The sequence below is a fragment of the Anabrus simplex genome, chromosome 1 (genome assembly GCF_040414725.1).
Source record: "Anabrus simplex isolate iqAnaSimp1 chromosome 1, ASM4041472v1, whole genome shotgun sequence".
Classification (NCBI taxonomy): Eukaryota; Metazoa; Arthropoda; class Insecta; order Orthoptera; family Tettigoniidae; genus Anabrus; species Anabrus simplex.
In genome coordinates, this window is record NC_090265.1 from 1146923006 (window position 1) to 1146939494 (window position 16489).

General features: G+C 36.6%; 1 protein-coding gene across 1 annotated transcript in view; it reads left to right on the top strand.

The window, feature by feature from the left end:
• The window catches only part of cac (cacophony), a 778098-nt gene that overhangs the window by 98414 nt on the left and 663195 nt on the right, over positions 1-16489 (top strand). The window lies entirely within an intron of this gene.

Sequence of the window (16489 nt, forward strand, 5' to 3'; positions counted from 1 at the left end):
TGGTTGAAATGTTAACATTCACCTTCAAAACAATATGCATCAACAGATGTGGGATTACAGGGAAGTACATTTTTTCTGCATTGAATATGCTTCTAACACTGTATCAGGTTACATAATATTACATTCCCACAACTCAAGACATTTTTTTATCAAATCAGCATAGACAACATTCAAAGACAAAGTCGCCATAAGCTGCATCATATTCATCTCGGTTGGAGAATTATAGGGCCTAACACTTCATTGCCAATCAAAAGTTATATTCCCTCTATGTAAACAATTTAAATATTGTGTTTTTAATTACTTTGTTCATTAATAACTCAGAAATAATGAAAGTCCATGAATCATATGTTAAATACCTTTAAATTTAAAACGTGTTGGGTGCCTTCTTTTCAACAACACAGTGCCTTTAACTCAATTCTATTCTCCAATATGCAACATTTCCAGATGAGTATATTCATTTTGTTTTAAAATTTTACTGTAATGAATTTGACTGTAGTCATTGGGTAATTGTTATTTAATAATCTTTCATAATGGATTTAGCACCAGTATATAACAAAATAATATGGCATATGGGAGATATTCCTTTTGGAATGATGAAGCAAATATAAACATTACTGATTTATAGTGTTTAAATCTCTCATTTTCTCCAGAAAAATGCTTTTAAATTGTACTTCAAAAATAAATAGTTGCTACTCCCTCACGTTAACCATGAGAATGGTATATTCTCTCTCTGATAGAGCTGCTCAATTTCTTCTGCCCAAATTGACTGAGTCAATGTGTGTAAGCTAAAGAACTACCAATCCTGCAGCTTCATTGCTTTTAGAAATATTATGATACTGTAATTAGGATTTTCATTGTTAAAATTGTCACATACGGTATTTCTTTACATCAGTTTTATTTTGCCATCTCAATGTCTCTCCCTCCTGCACTCCTGAATCATAGTGCATTATAATTCTCATTTTAGTGACTTTGATGGAAGGGAGGAGCTACGACTAAGTAGAAGGGAGGTAAAATTTCATATTGCATAATTTCCAAGAGATAGGATATGCTTTTGAAATGCTCTCATATTCAACATAAGCAGCATTATTGCACTGGAATGTGATGATTCAACTGAACCTGAATTATTAAGAAGCATACTTGAATTAGAATTTTCCATACTGTTTTCATTTGAAGGAATATAATAGTAATAAAAATGGTAACTAATGATAGTTATGCAACCTATTCTTAACCACCTCACAGTTTCAATATCAAGCCAGAACTTCATCTCTTACCTAGTATATATCGATGGCAATGTTGCCTGAAAGTAGCAGGCGAGGCCTCTGTATTGGATTGATAAAATTGTTCTGAGATTTCTTGGCAAGTATATACATTCTGATCAAAATTATCCAGACACCTCTCTGTACTGTAAACTGTAGCCTAGACGTTACTACAACCTCTGCTACTGCTGCAAATAGTGGCTGAGCGCTCAGTGTTGTTTGGTGCTGCAAGATACCCATATAATGGTTGGAGCAAGTGAGTTTAGTAACTTCGAATGTGAGATGGTTATTGTTTGCAACATTGTAAGCAGTCAATCAGGGCCATTTTCATCCTTCTCAAGTTGTCCAAAACAATTGTTAGGGTTGTGATTGTGAAGTGAATATAGAAACACACAACTGCAACAAATCCATGGCTTAGGCCATGTATGTTAACTGACAGGGACTGTCAAGCATTGGAGAAGGTGGTACAGGAAAATTGCATGGCATGTGTTACCATCACCCACGAATTTCACAGTGCCACTCATTGTGCAATTAGCACCATAACTATGTGCTTGGAGATTCGAGGACTGAGATTGAAGGTTCGAGCATCCATCCATAAAACACACATTTTGCCAAGGAATGCTAAGTGCTGCATTTGTAGTGTGAAGAGTGCTGTCACAAGTTCATGGATGACTGGAGACATATGATTTGGAGTGGTGAATCACACTATACCATATGGTCTGTTTGTGAGTCATATGTGGACAAAAGGTTCCTTGAAAAGGACTGGCCAGCCAAAGCCCCAACCTTAACCCTATTGATCACCTCTGGGAAGTACTAGATGACAACTTCGCTCCAGACCCCAGTGACCCACATTGAATGGTTTTCATTCCTCTGGAGACGTTCTAACACGGGTAGGTCTGGGCTGTTCACTCTTTATTTATATCCATTACAGGGCAGTGTTAGAGATGATCATACGAGCCTTAGCAGGCACCAATGTTCTAGACGACCATGACTGTGGCAGTGAGATATATGTATGGAAACAAGTTGTTATAGAAGTTTCTATGCTTGTCTACAACTCACACTCAATTGTATTTCCATTATTTTTGTAATAAAAGTGCTAACTTATAACAGTGGTGATGAGGATACAAGGTTGTAATAAAGATGACTGAATCTAATCGTGAAAGCATAAGTGGGTCTCAGAGGTAGGTTATTACTGGTGCAGTTGGTTCATTTAGTGAATTCATTCCAGCCACATCCAGATGTATACAGAACAACTAGATTCCTACTTTTTGAAGCAAATGGTATTACTTCCAAGGTAAAGAAGAAAGCAATTCTTTCCTCATCTGAGGTAAAATCACATGTGCAACACTTTGCTCATTAGCAGCTCTTATTAAGGTAAGTGATTACTATGCAGTAATGCACTTGCTTTGTTGTCAAATTATTACAACCAGGGACTGAGCAAGTATGTGCAAACATTTAAATTTAATAGACATGATCAGTTATGCAATGAATCATTAGCAGATTACTTTGCAGAGTTATAGTGATTAAGCAAACATTGTGAGTTCTGCAATATTGAAGAAATATGGCAGTGTGTGTGCAAACAGCTCCAATGCCGTCTCCTGCAGACTCTCACTTAACATACAAAATGATTTATAAGGAAGCTGTGGTGGATGAATCTGTCTCGAAAAAATGGAGTTAACAGATAAGTATACCCCTGTTTTGAAGTTGAATTAAAAGGCAACAAATAGTCTGAACCATTAAACGAGCATAGATCATATTTTCTGTGTGAAAATAATCATCCTATTGCAATGTGTAGTAAAAAACAGTTTGCAGATACTGTAACAAAATCAGGTCAAAAAAGAGTATGTCTGACATAGAAAAACATTGAAAGTAGGAAGTATCATTTGATAAGGTTACTTCCTTCATCTGAAATACAAAGGCATGTCACATTACTAAAGAGTGGATGGATGCAGAAAATGTTACTTATCTTTTCAATATATAATCATTTCAAAACTCGAATAAGAGGAGGTTGTAGTTGGATGGGCACTGGATAGAAATGGAAATTGGTTTAGGGGCTGGACACTCGGTAATAGGAAGAACATAATTTCAGAGCATATGGAATGGGAAGAAAGTTCTGAAATCTATCCATTGTTGATCTCAAGACAAGATCAAAGGAAAACTTAGAGATCTTAGATGTTTGTGATGTGGTTAGTTTCAAGGAAATGATTGCAAAGTTACCACTACTAGTCATGGAAAAAGATAGGCCTAGGCTGCTGGGCTGCAATTGGTTTGACTCTTTCAATATTACAGTTTCCAAAAATAATTTGAATCAGTTCAGTGATATTTCAACTCAGGTGAAGTTATTAGAAAATATTCTCTCTAGACAAGGAGGAAACCTATACTTGTCATATTCACAGAGATCACCAGACTAATAGCCATTTGCTATTCAGTCTAAAGTAGAAGTAACCTTACAGAAGATTGTGCAGAAAAAATGTTGGTAACTACAGAACTATCTTATTGGACCACACCAATTGTACCAGTCTTGAAAAGGAATGGAGAAATAGGAATATGTAGCAATTACAGCTGTTAGGTTAGGTTTGGTTCTTCAGTCCGTCAAAACAAATTGATGATAATAGCAGTAGATGCATGAACATTGCAACCATGTGTTCAAAACTATTCACAATTCGATAGAGAAGCAGTAGCAATTAGGTTCTGTATGAATAAATTTCATCAACGCTATATTTGACTATGTTTTATGACTATTATGACAGATCATATATCACTGCTAGGTTTGCTACAAAAGAGAAGCAGAACAGAACAGAAATAAAATAGAACTTAAGTACTTCAACTTCTTCATAAGGTTCACCAAAAAATCTCTAAAACCAAAGCCATCGCACATAGTTACATTTGGTGTCCTGGTGTGAATCAAGATGTTGAGTTAATGATTGGAATTGTCCATAGTGCGTGGAAGGATGGAACAAATCTCCAAAGATCAAGGTTATTCCTTGGACAAGAATGTCAAAGGTCATGGTCCAGTTTGCTTATAGACTTTGATGGATGAACAAATGTCTCCCAAAATTCTATGCTGGAATTTCACTTTAGGTGACTATGACCATCAGTTGGGGTATATTCCTGGAAGAACATCAAACAATGAATACTTTTAGGAGATTACCATTGCTGGATCTAGGGGAAGCTCACCCCAAAACAGCAGGTGTCTTGCTGTTGGAAGCTACTGGAGTTACTAGAGTTACTGGACTTCTTGGAATGGTTGAGGATCTGCCTGTCAGTCAGTCATCAAAACATGTAGCACTGAACAGGCAGCTGTATCAATTCATTGAGGATGGGGTGATTGAGGTGTAATTCTGAAGAAATACAGAACTAAGTATTTCAACATTTTCATAAGGTTCAGCAAGGAATCCTTAAAATCAAAGCCATCGTACCTAGTTACATTTGGTGGACTGGTATGGATCAAGATATTGAGTTTATGATAGGAAATTGTCCACAGTGAATGGAAGGATGGAATGAATCTCCATAGACCAAGGCTATTCCTTAGGCAGAAATGTCAAAGTCATGGTCCAGATTAGAGATTCGGTGGACCAACAATTGTGCATATCTTTTTGATCTTCGAGATTTTTATAGCTTCTGTAATAGCGGTAATAGAAATGCATTTTCCGCTCATGGAGTTCCTGATGTTTCAGTGTTAGCTAACAGTACAGCATTTAAATCACAGGAATTACAAACATTCCTTGAGAAGCAGGGAATAAAATATTGTTATACTGCTCCATATCACCTAGCAAATAATGGTCTAGTGGAAAGAATGATCCAAACAGTGAAGAGCTATATAAAAATTATCAAATCATCTAATTGGAAATGTGGACTGGCAAATATATTGCTGGCCCTGAGAACTACACTGTGTGCATCAACTGGTCTTTTGCCTGCTGAAATGCTAATTGGCCGTTGTTTGAGGACGATGTTGGAGAAACTTCACCTGATTTGACAACAGCTGCTGATGTGGTGGAGTAGATATCAGCAAATGAAAGGACAAATTGAAAGCTGAGGTGTTTTGAAGTAGGACGTTCCATATATTTCTGCAATTACAGAAGAGAAAATAAATGGTTACCAAGTACAATTGACAGAACAAATGGTAAACACTATTATACAATTTGAATGATGGATGGAACTGAAGGTCGTAGACATATGGACCAAGTGTTGAGCAAGAAAGAAGGGACAAACTGTAGATGAGTGTAATGTGGAAGGGTTTATGCTGGTATGTTCTGAGCTGTCATTGGAGACATGGTGTGGAATTACATTAGTAGACAAATAAGCTTTATAAAGTAGGAAAGATAAAAGAAGATAAATGTGTAATTCAGAAGGATAAATTGGGGCAAATATTCAATTATAGGATGAGGAGTAAGAGATTCAATAAATTTCCAGATTCTTTTAAAGGTTTATGAAAGTGCTAGGATGACCTTCGATGTTAGGCCCCTTTAAACAACAAGCATCATCATCATCATGAAAGTGCTAGGTAAGCAATTGATAGGGAATCTGCCACCTGACCTATTGAGTTTGACCTATTTCAAGAGACTATGCTACAAAGGGAGATGAGGATGAGGTGACTAGAGCTGCACCACAAGTAGAAGAGCCAGCGATCAGTTATGAAGAGATGGCCATCATATCATTGGGGCAAATATTCAATTATAGGATGAGGAGTAAGACACTGGAATAATTTATCAAGGGAAATGTTCAATAAATTTCCAGATTCTTTGAAAAGTTTCATGAAAGTGCTAGGTAAGCAATTGATAGGGAATCTGCCACCTGACCTAACTCACAGCAGAACAGTGGATAACTCTGCTGAAGAAGCAAGTCTCCGACATTCCATTCGGCAGCACCAACCTCCTAGTTGACTTGGAGACTGTGAGATAACTACGACGAAGAATTCTTAGTTCTTATTTACCATTGCCTCCATTATTAGATGCTTGTATGCTTAGGAAGATATTCAACAGTTGATGACATGTAGTTATACTGAGGCTAACCAAAAATTAAATACTCAAAATTCTAAATAATTCCAAAAAATTTGCAATAGTGCTGTTCTTGGACATTTAATTGGGCTTGGATATACTTCTTGTTATGATGTTCGGGTACCTCAAACTTTCAGAGAAAAATGGCAGCACTGCTATTTCATTTATGATATGCTCCTAAAACGCTTAGAAATGGAATGTTTTTTTGAAACAAGTGATGACTATAGTTGAAAAATGGATTGTTTACACTAGTATGGAGCAGAAACAACCTAGAATCAAGTTCCCAAACAAACAAAACAGACAAATCCTTTCATGTTTTCAAAGTTTCTTCTGTAAAATAAGTTGTGACAGAACTAAACGTTTAATGTTGATGAAAGTTGTTTTTCGTTCCTATGTAATGTACTAATTTAAGGCATATTATTCCATTTCTAATAGAATGAAGTGCTTTACTTATAGTTAGAGCTATTCTTCTTCTTCAAGACTATTCATGGGTATGGGTTTATTTCCTACTTGGACCAACTATAGAAGAGTTATTTCCAAGGTTTTCTCTAGCTGTAAGGTGAATGTCAGTCTTCCCCATACAGTGGTGTTAACTACTTTAGAAAACATATTCTCTGTTTTTTTTAATTGGAAGTATTTTTAATTTTTTGAAGTCTAATCTGACAACCTTACTTTTATATCAGAATTGTATATTGCAATGATGAGCATATTGATGTAACACAGTATTTCAATTAAAACTATGCAGACATGTTTTGCTACATACACCCCTCTTTGTATACATTTGAGGATATTGTATAATGAGCATAGGTTTTGTTTTGAGCTTAAGTACATTGAGCTTTTCAATTTTATTTTATTTTCAAAATTGTAATAATTAGTTGATGTTAGCTAGAAGCCAGTGTGGAAAATCATAGGAATACAATATGCCTGCTTATTGCTGTTATGTTTATTGTAATTGCTTGTATGTTATATAACTAGCTAATTCAACTAACTGGAGAAATATACCTTAGCAAAATTTTGATGCACCATACATTTTATTTTATTGATACTTTATGTTCTACCAGTTCATGTTTGCATTGTAGTATTCAACAAAAGAAACATAATTGTCAGTTCATCATTCATGAATGACTCTCAAAATTAGAACAAACACTCTGTTGCTTCTCTTCAAAGTAAAAACCTGTTAGATGGTAATCAAACAAGTAATTGCAAAACTTTATCAAAGCCAGTCTTTAATCTTAAGGGTTGCTTGATCCAGTTTGGTGAAGGAATAATAAATGGATTGCTTTGGTAATAGGTATGTCCTCCAGGTGCACAAATGAATTCTTCCAAACTATTAGACATTTTCTTTGTTAGGTCATCTAGTTGCTCTTGTTGTAAATGGTTCTACTTCTCTGTGGCAGCATTGGTGAACTTCCAAAGAGTAGCAGGTGTTATTAGACACCATGAAATTACTATTTTGAACATGTCTCACATGTGCATAATTGCATGTATGCAGACTGTACAGGTTAATCCATAACTTCTAGAAGGAAGTAACCCCCAATGTGAAGTCTGTAGGACCTAACAATAGTGTCTAGAATTTTTTGAATGTATCAGGGGCCAATTAGAGATATGATTTGTCCACCACAGAACATGAAACTTCTGCTAGCCAATGGATGAAGATCCTTATGCTCTTGTACATCTGGTGTCAACTCTCAAAACTAATCTGGTCTCATTACTGAACGTCACATTCCTTCATTCTTGAATGGTTCAATGTTTATGCGCTAGAGCCCATTTCCTTCAATGAGTTCTTTTGATGCAATGCAAAATGTTTAATAGGCCTTCTGGTGTGGAGATCAGCCTCATGCATGCACTCATTGGCATACAGTCTGATTTGAACTATCAACCAGGACGAGACGCCCCTTAAGGCTCTGAGGCTGAACCTACCCTTAAATCCTCAAATCAGTATTCTTCTGCTCTTATTAGTCTATTTCTATTGATATTTCAAATATTATATATTTGAACTCATGCTGCCTAGCACATGTCTGTGCTGACAACCAATAGCTGCTCAGCTCAACTCAGCCGCTTTACGCACAGGCAGTAGCAGCTACTTGATGGGCGAAGTGAAGAGGGAGTTGTATCTCGTAAACATGTGCGTTTGGGCTTACCCAAGGAGCTACTGGTTGTCATAGTGGGAAAAACCCACAACGCTGATTGTCCACTGACCCGATTGTTAGTAACTGCTACAATCTAGGGGTGTTTGGGAGAACTAAAACAGTACAGTATAATGAAAAATAAGAGATACAGGGTTTTCAATGATGTTTAATACAAGATAGCATTGTTTTATGATATGGTTTAACCATGAATCATTCTACAATGCTTATCAAGTGAAATATTGCAGCCTTGAGAAAGGTTTAGTTCTAAGAGCTGTACATAACACAGTGTTGGGCCAATATATTTAAAAAAGTTCCATCGTGTTCACACCGTCAATCGGGAGATCCTTCAATAATGTGCGCTTATTTACTAGTCTTAAAATATGGCTTTTTAACTTCAGACGATTGTCAAACATAATAGGCATAGCAATAAAATGTATAATACTTTATAAGGACTCACTAATGTACTTACATGCACACTTACAGAGCTGTGAAGGTTCCTTTATATTAATTTGAAATAACATTTCTGCTCTCTTATTAATGTGAAGTGAAAAATACGATTAGCCAGCCCTGTGGTGTAGAGGTAGCGCGTCTGCCTCTCACTCAGAGGCCCCGGGTTCGATTCCCAGCCAGGTCAGGGATTTTTACTTGGACCTGAGGACTGGTTCAAGGTCCACTCAGCCTACGTGATTAGAATTGAGGAGCTATCTGAGAGTGAGATAGCGGCCCCAGTCTAGAAAGCCAAGAATAACGGCCAAGAGGATTCATCGTGCTGACCACATGACACCTTGTAATCTGCAGGCCTTCAAGGGCTGTAGTGCCATGGGGGGGGGATGCGATTTAGTTAAGATAATTATCTTATTTTTATTTTTTCCATACCTCTTGTGAGAAACATGTGTACCTCTCAAAGGGAAGGATGTTTTGACCTCTAATGGGTTATGGAACATGGCCTTTGTAGTAGAAGGCTGTGATTTTTTTTTTTTTATGAATTGAGCACGTCTGTTACTTTCAAGATTCGTTAAATCTCAGCCTAACCTACAAAAATGATCACGCTTTGCCACCGCTATCAACCCCTGTAACTCAGAAGAAGTTGGATTTAAAAGGCATGTAATGCAAGCCACAATTTCAGGTTGCCAATTATATTGTGTAGTAACAGGACAAAGACTACTATGAGACCGTAACATATATTTATTGCCATTACATTAATTGCTCTTTCATTGACCCTGTTGGATTTTAATATTTCAAAGCAACCTCAAAATTGTAAGCAGAGATGGAGAGAATGCTTGTCTTTTCCTCTGTTGCATGACGTTAAGAAATTAATTTATTAATTTCATCATTTTTGTTCACTTATGGTCTGTATTAACTCTTACCATTAATTTCATTACACTGAAAAATCAGGACTTTCATAGGAGTCTGCCTTGTCAATACTATAAACCAAACCAAACTCCATGGCACTACAGCCCTCGAAGGGCCTTGGCCTGCCAAGCGACCGCTGCGCAGCCCGAAGGCCTGCAGATTACGAGGTGTCATGTGGTCTGCACGACGAATCCTCTCGGCCGTTATTCTTGGCTTCCTAGACCGGGTTATCAATACTATACTCTCTTTAAAGAAAACACTTTGTTTATTACATTTTACTATTCATACATATTTCAAGAGAATAGTCCATTCTATTCCTCAGCAAAAATAATTCCTTAAAAATCATTGACAACTTGATAAAAAAAACACATATTATATTTAGAAACTTACAGTTTAGACTGTTATGATTAATCCTTCTTCTTCTTCTAATAATAATAAAAGCTGTCTCACTTCCACTATGGGAGTACAAATAAAACTTGAGCTGCTAGATGAATAAGAACTGTTGTCCACTTTCACAATTACAATTAATTTCAAAGACTGTCTCTTCTTTATTATGAATAAGATATCCTTTTTACTCTATACAATTCCTCCTGGTGATAAGACTATGGGTATTATAAAATCTCTTTAAAAAAAGAATTTCACAACATGGCTGCTTTCAAAGACTTGTACTCTTTGTATGGGATGAACTACTTAGTTATTAAGCATGTGAGCTATGTGTATTGAGTTTGTCAATAAGTGGCCATACTTACATTCAGAGAATTTGGTTGCATGTAACAGTGCATATATATATATTGCCTACATGTTATTATTAACAAGAGCAGCAATAACTTGCTGTGATAATGTAAGTTAACATTACTGAAGAGAAGATACTCACCTGTAAAAGAAACAAATTGCAGGTGTAGTATTGTTACCATATGTTTTCTCTTTTAGGTAATTTATAAATTTACTTACCCGAAGTTAGTTTTGGCAGACTGAAGAACTTATCAGAGGGTTATAAGGCATGCACATATCATGACATGTCAAGCAAAACTAAAAGTAATGGTTGCTGACAATTGGCATAATCAACTAGTCTTTTAGCTTTAACAAACCGTCTTAACTGCATTGACAGGAATATTCAGTTCACCACAGAAATCAAAGTGGAGGGAAAGTTACCATTTCTGGATGCCCTAGTCAAACGGAACCCCCATGGGACTCTGAGCCACGCAATATATAGTTGACCCACAAACACAGATAGACATCAGTATGCCTCTTATTACCACCATCCATCACAAAAACAAGCTATTCTGAACTTGCCAATTTATAGAGCAGTAGTGATATCCAATGCTGAAGACCTCAAAGGAAAAAAACAAAACACCTCACCAGAATCCAAGCTAAATGAGTTTTTAGGAAAATATAACAATCTAAAGGAGAGTCCACTCTAGGTCAAAGACACAATAGAATTACAGGCCCCTGGAGTCTACCATATTGAATGCAGATGTGGTATCTGCTACGTAAATGAAACAAAGCAACTGATTTCTACTAGACTTAGAGAACATATCAAGAACCAAGACAAAGACATTTCAGCTAGTCTCTTACTGCAATAGAGAAGGAGAGGGGGAAATCAGCCAATCCAAACATTTCCTAACATCATTATGTGGAGGAAGAGACAAATGTTCTATTCATCTCAGTTTACAATTTTTAGGTTGTTCTGAAATCTAGTTTTCCTTTATCCAAAGAGTCCCTTGATTACTTTTCTAGGACCATACAACCGTGCATTTCTCCTTCAGCCTTCTTCCTTAGCTGACCTGCACTTTCTATCCCGTACATTCTATAATCGCTCCTTTCTGTTCTCTTCATTTTTTGTATTCTTGTACTTTCGTTGTTCATCAATCAGGTCTAGTATATCCTTAGTTATCCATTGATTCTTAGTTGATCTTTCCTTTCTTCCTAACATTTCTTCAGGAGCCCTAGAGACCTCATACTTTATGACTGTCCATTCTTCCTCTATTGTGTTTCCTTCAGCCTTTTCATTTAGTCCCTGTGTAACATGTTCCTTGAAACAGTCCCTCACACTCTTTTCTTTCAACTTGTCTAGATCCCATCTCCTTGCATTCCTTTCTTTCTTCAATATCTTTAACTTCAAATAGCATTTCATTACCAACAAGTTGTGGTCAGAGTCCACATCTGCTCCTCCTGCAAAAGTTTTTCAATCCAACACCTAGTTTCTGAATCTCTGCCTAATCATAATGAAGTCTATTTGATACCTTCCAGTGTCTCCAGGTCTCGTCAACATATACAGCCATTGATTGTGGTGTTTGATCCACGTATTAGCACAAACTAAATTATGATTGATGCAGAATTCAACCAGCTGCCTTCTTTTTTCATTCCTTTGTCCTAATCCAAATTCTCCTTCTGTATTACCTTCTCTTCCTTGGCCTTCCACAGCATTCCAGTCTCTCATCACAATTAGATTCTCATCACCTTTTACATATTGTATTGAATCTTCTCTCTCTTCATATTATATTCTTTTGATTTCTTCTTCGTCTGCTGAACTAGTAGGCATATACACCTTCACTATTGTGGTAGGCATTGGTTTGGTGTCTATCTTGACAACAATAATCATTTCACTATGCTGGTCGTAGTAGCTTTACCTACTGGCCTATTTTCTTATTCATTATTAAACCAACTCCTGCATTTCCCCTGTTTGATTTTGTGTTGATAATGGCCATCTGACCAAAAATCTTGCTCTTCCTGCCGGTGTACTTCATTTAAACCAACGACATCTAACTTTGATCTATCCATCTCCCTTTTCAGATTCTCTAACCTACCACCACGATTCAAACTTCTAACATTCCTCACTCTGACTCGTAGAATGTTGTTATCGATCTTCCTGATGATCGCCCCCTCTCATGTAGTTCCCTCCTGGAGATCTGAATGGGGGACTATTTTACCTGGGAGGAAGCCATCATCAGTACCACATTCATACAAAGAGAGCTGCATGTCCTCGAGTGTTACTTATGGTTGTTAATTTCCTGTTGCTTTCAGCCGTGTAGCAGTATCAACACAGATAAGCCATGTTGAGTATTATTACAAGGCCATATCAGTCAATCATCCAGACTGCCACATTTGCAGCTTCTGAAAGGCTGCTATCCCCCTTTCGATGAACCATTCATTAGTCTGGACTCTCAATAGATACCCATTTGATATGGTTGCACCTGCGGATCAGCTATCTGCTTCATTGTGACATGCAAGCCTCCCCACCACAGCAAGGTGACATGGTTCAGTTGAGTGAATATATTTTCTCATGTATTAGTCACTTTTGTTCATGCAAAAATTCCCATACTTCTTTTAGATCCATGGCTTTGGACAGAGCATTCAAAGTCACTACCTGATATGAGGATAAAAGTTTCATTCATGTTATACAGTTTCTCATGCATTTATGATATACGATACCATAATGCATTGAAGCTACCTATAGAATCGCTAAAACATTGGCAGTGAACAACAATTATGCAGCAAAGGACGAGCACAAATGCCACTTGAACCCTTACCTCTTAATTGATTGCCCCTGACATCTAGTGACTCTACTAGTAACTATAGACTTACAAGAAAACCAGTTTATATCATGAAGGCTGAACTTCTCCAGCAAACTACCATAGCAAAACTCAGAAAAATTGTATAACACATGACTGCTACAGCAGTCCACCGGCTATCTAACACGTTTCTCTCCCAACTGCTATAGCAGTCCACTGGAGTGACAAGGTTAAGAAAAACCCTTTTAGATTAATTTTAACATTTTTTCTTCAATAACTTCTGATTCCTCCTTTCCTTCATATTGTAGTAGTTGGAGTTTAAGTATGAGGCTTATCAAAATCTTGGTGCTCCTGCAGAGTCTCTGATCCTGATGCACACTTGCCTTGTCAGCACCAGCACTGACTGTGAGCTAGCTCGCTCACTCATGTTGCAGTGCAATTCAGTGGGCTGGATAAGTGGCATGAGTAATGTAAATTACTTTACATGTCATTATATTCACCTCCATCTGGTATCAGCTTTTAATTTTCTCCTGACTTACTCATGAGTTTTGGCTGAATGTGTCTGCATAGTTTCCAAATGTGCAAGATTTGTAAGATTTAATTATCATAATTATTTAGTCACTATTACTAGATGATGAAAGAAAATGTTTGCAGATTTTAATCTTGCTTTTTTTCTTGCAAATTAGGGAAACCCTAGAATTTGTAGTTTCCACATAGAAAAACAGTGATAGGAAAAGAAATCCATAATAAACCATACATTACTGAATTTTCAAATATACCACTGACCTTGGTGATGCAGTTAATTAGTCATTGGCATTCTGTTTCCAAGATAGTCTTACAACAGTTAGTAACTACTGGCACAATGAAATATAATAACACTTCTTCACAAACTTCACAAATATGGCTGACAGCACAACGCACTGATAAGTCATAGCAAATAGAATATTGTAGAATTGTTGTCTGAATAACACTTCCTAGCTTTATATGTCCTAGCACACTTTCTGTTTATCACATTTCCAACTTGACTTCAGTTTCAGTTATTTCTGTTCCATGTTAAACCACATTTTCCTAACAAACAGGCTCATAATGTCACTGCGCTGATTGCCATTCCGGGGTCTGCAACTTTTCTTAACAAGGTTTTCAAATGAGTGCACTTGCACTTGAGTGTACTTCCCTGGGAATTACTGGCTATGTTTTAACCCAGGATCACTGCCCCCTTTTGATACACAAGCAAGCTGAGTTATTCAATAAATTTCCAATTTCTTCGCAATCATGTAAGAAAAGGTTAGGAAAACAACAGATAGGGAATCAGCCACCTGGGTAACTGCCCTAAATGCAGATCAGTAATGATTGATTGATAGTGGATTCAATTCCTGTTGAGAATGGTGGTATTTGATTAGTGTTTAAAACTCTATCATCAGAATCTGAAAATATGTTAAAGAATTTTTGTGGGACAAAATTTGGACACCTTGATGTCTCTTGAAATCTATAAAAATTGAAGGATCAGTAAATATGTACCATCATATTATTATTATTATTATTATTATTATTATTATTATTATTATTATTATTATTATTATTATTATTATTATTATTATTATATGTTTTTGTTACTCTGTTTGTGTGGATCACAGAGGTGAAAGAAGGTGTGGGCATGAATGGGTCGATATAAGACAATCAGAAGATTAATTTAAAACTTTAAAATTAGAACTATATTTCTTTCTTTGCTATCTTCTTCTTTCTTTTCAGATTTTAAATTTTACACTATGCTAATAAAACAACAATTCAGGTACAGAACTAGCTCGTTAGCTTAGGTACAATTTTGGAAAAATCAGAATACTCAACAAATTGCCAATTAACAATCTGAGCCTAAAGCTCCCAATTTACAAATGTTACTTGAGCATTACTGCTCCATTCAATCAATAATCAAGGAGACGGATCTCCCAATTTCTTTTACACCATTAGTAAGAGCATCTTTGCTCTATAAAATTTACACTTAGGAACCTATTTCCAGAAATGTCCAGGCCTATCAAAGGCACAACTTACATTTTCAAGCAGTATTCACTGTCTTATATGCTCAACAGTCTAACATCCTTACATAAAAGGAATGAGAGTTTAACAGGGGTATCGAGTACCCATTCTACCAGGCCTTTGTGAAAAACAACAGGTTAAAGTTACTGGCCCAAAAATCAAAATGGTGTGGAGGCGGACACTTGCGCCCCTTGAAAATTGAAATGAAAATCTTAAAACCCTATTTGGGCTTATGGCCCGAAGTTACAGAGGCTAAGCCTATACTGCTGAGGTGACTAGATGGAGAGAATATTTAAGTTACAAAGATTACAAATTGAAAAAGGTTACAAAATCATAGTCATCTCAAAATCAAGTTGATAGGGAACACGAGAGGGTAGCTTACTTTCTATTCCCTGATTTCGGTTAAGTTCCTTTGGCTTGTTTGAAATTTATATTTTAAAAAATTAAAGTTACATTGTTAAAGATTGGAAACCTTCCCCTCGAACTACCTTTCAAAGACTATCACGTAGTTAAACCAGGACTGCCATTACCTTGAGCTAGTGGACTTCTCGAAATGGACGAGGAGCCCCCTCCCCTGCCTCCTTTATAAGCGCATGCTCTGTAGACTGGAATGATCGATAAGACAACCTGGTCCGAAAATGTGCCAGCTTTTATGCCGGAGGGGAAAGTTCCAGAAAACTCTGTGCTAAGGCCCAACACACTCGCAATTCTTATTTGTTAATTAAATAAATACCAGACAATGTCGATTGGCTGAAAAATAAATGTAAAATTTTATCTATTGGCCAGCATCTTAAGTTGGCAGGAAGATATAGCAGTGTTGTAAACTTTAACACACCAAAAACAAAAATAACCAATTCAGTTTAGTAAACCTTAAAATACAAAATTACTTTACAATTTGAATAGTTCCTCTTCACACCAGAGGACATAACATGAGTTTTATGGTAGCAACATCTGTAGAGAAAAGTCCCAACTTCTTGTGCTAGTTGTTGCGAGTTTTAGATTTTAGATGGCATTCTCCAAGGCACTTCATTTAAATGTATGGGGTGGGTATACCTCTGGTACAGTTTTAATTCATTTTCACTCATTCTTCATTCATTCATTCATCATTACAGATATCTACCAGCTATATTTACACAGTCTACCTTTCTTTATTTACACATCAACCAGATGTCCTTAAGCCTTTGACTTCACCTCTCTTGATCTTCCAATAA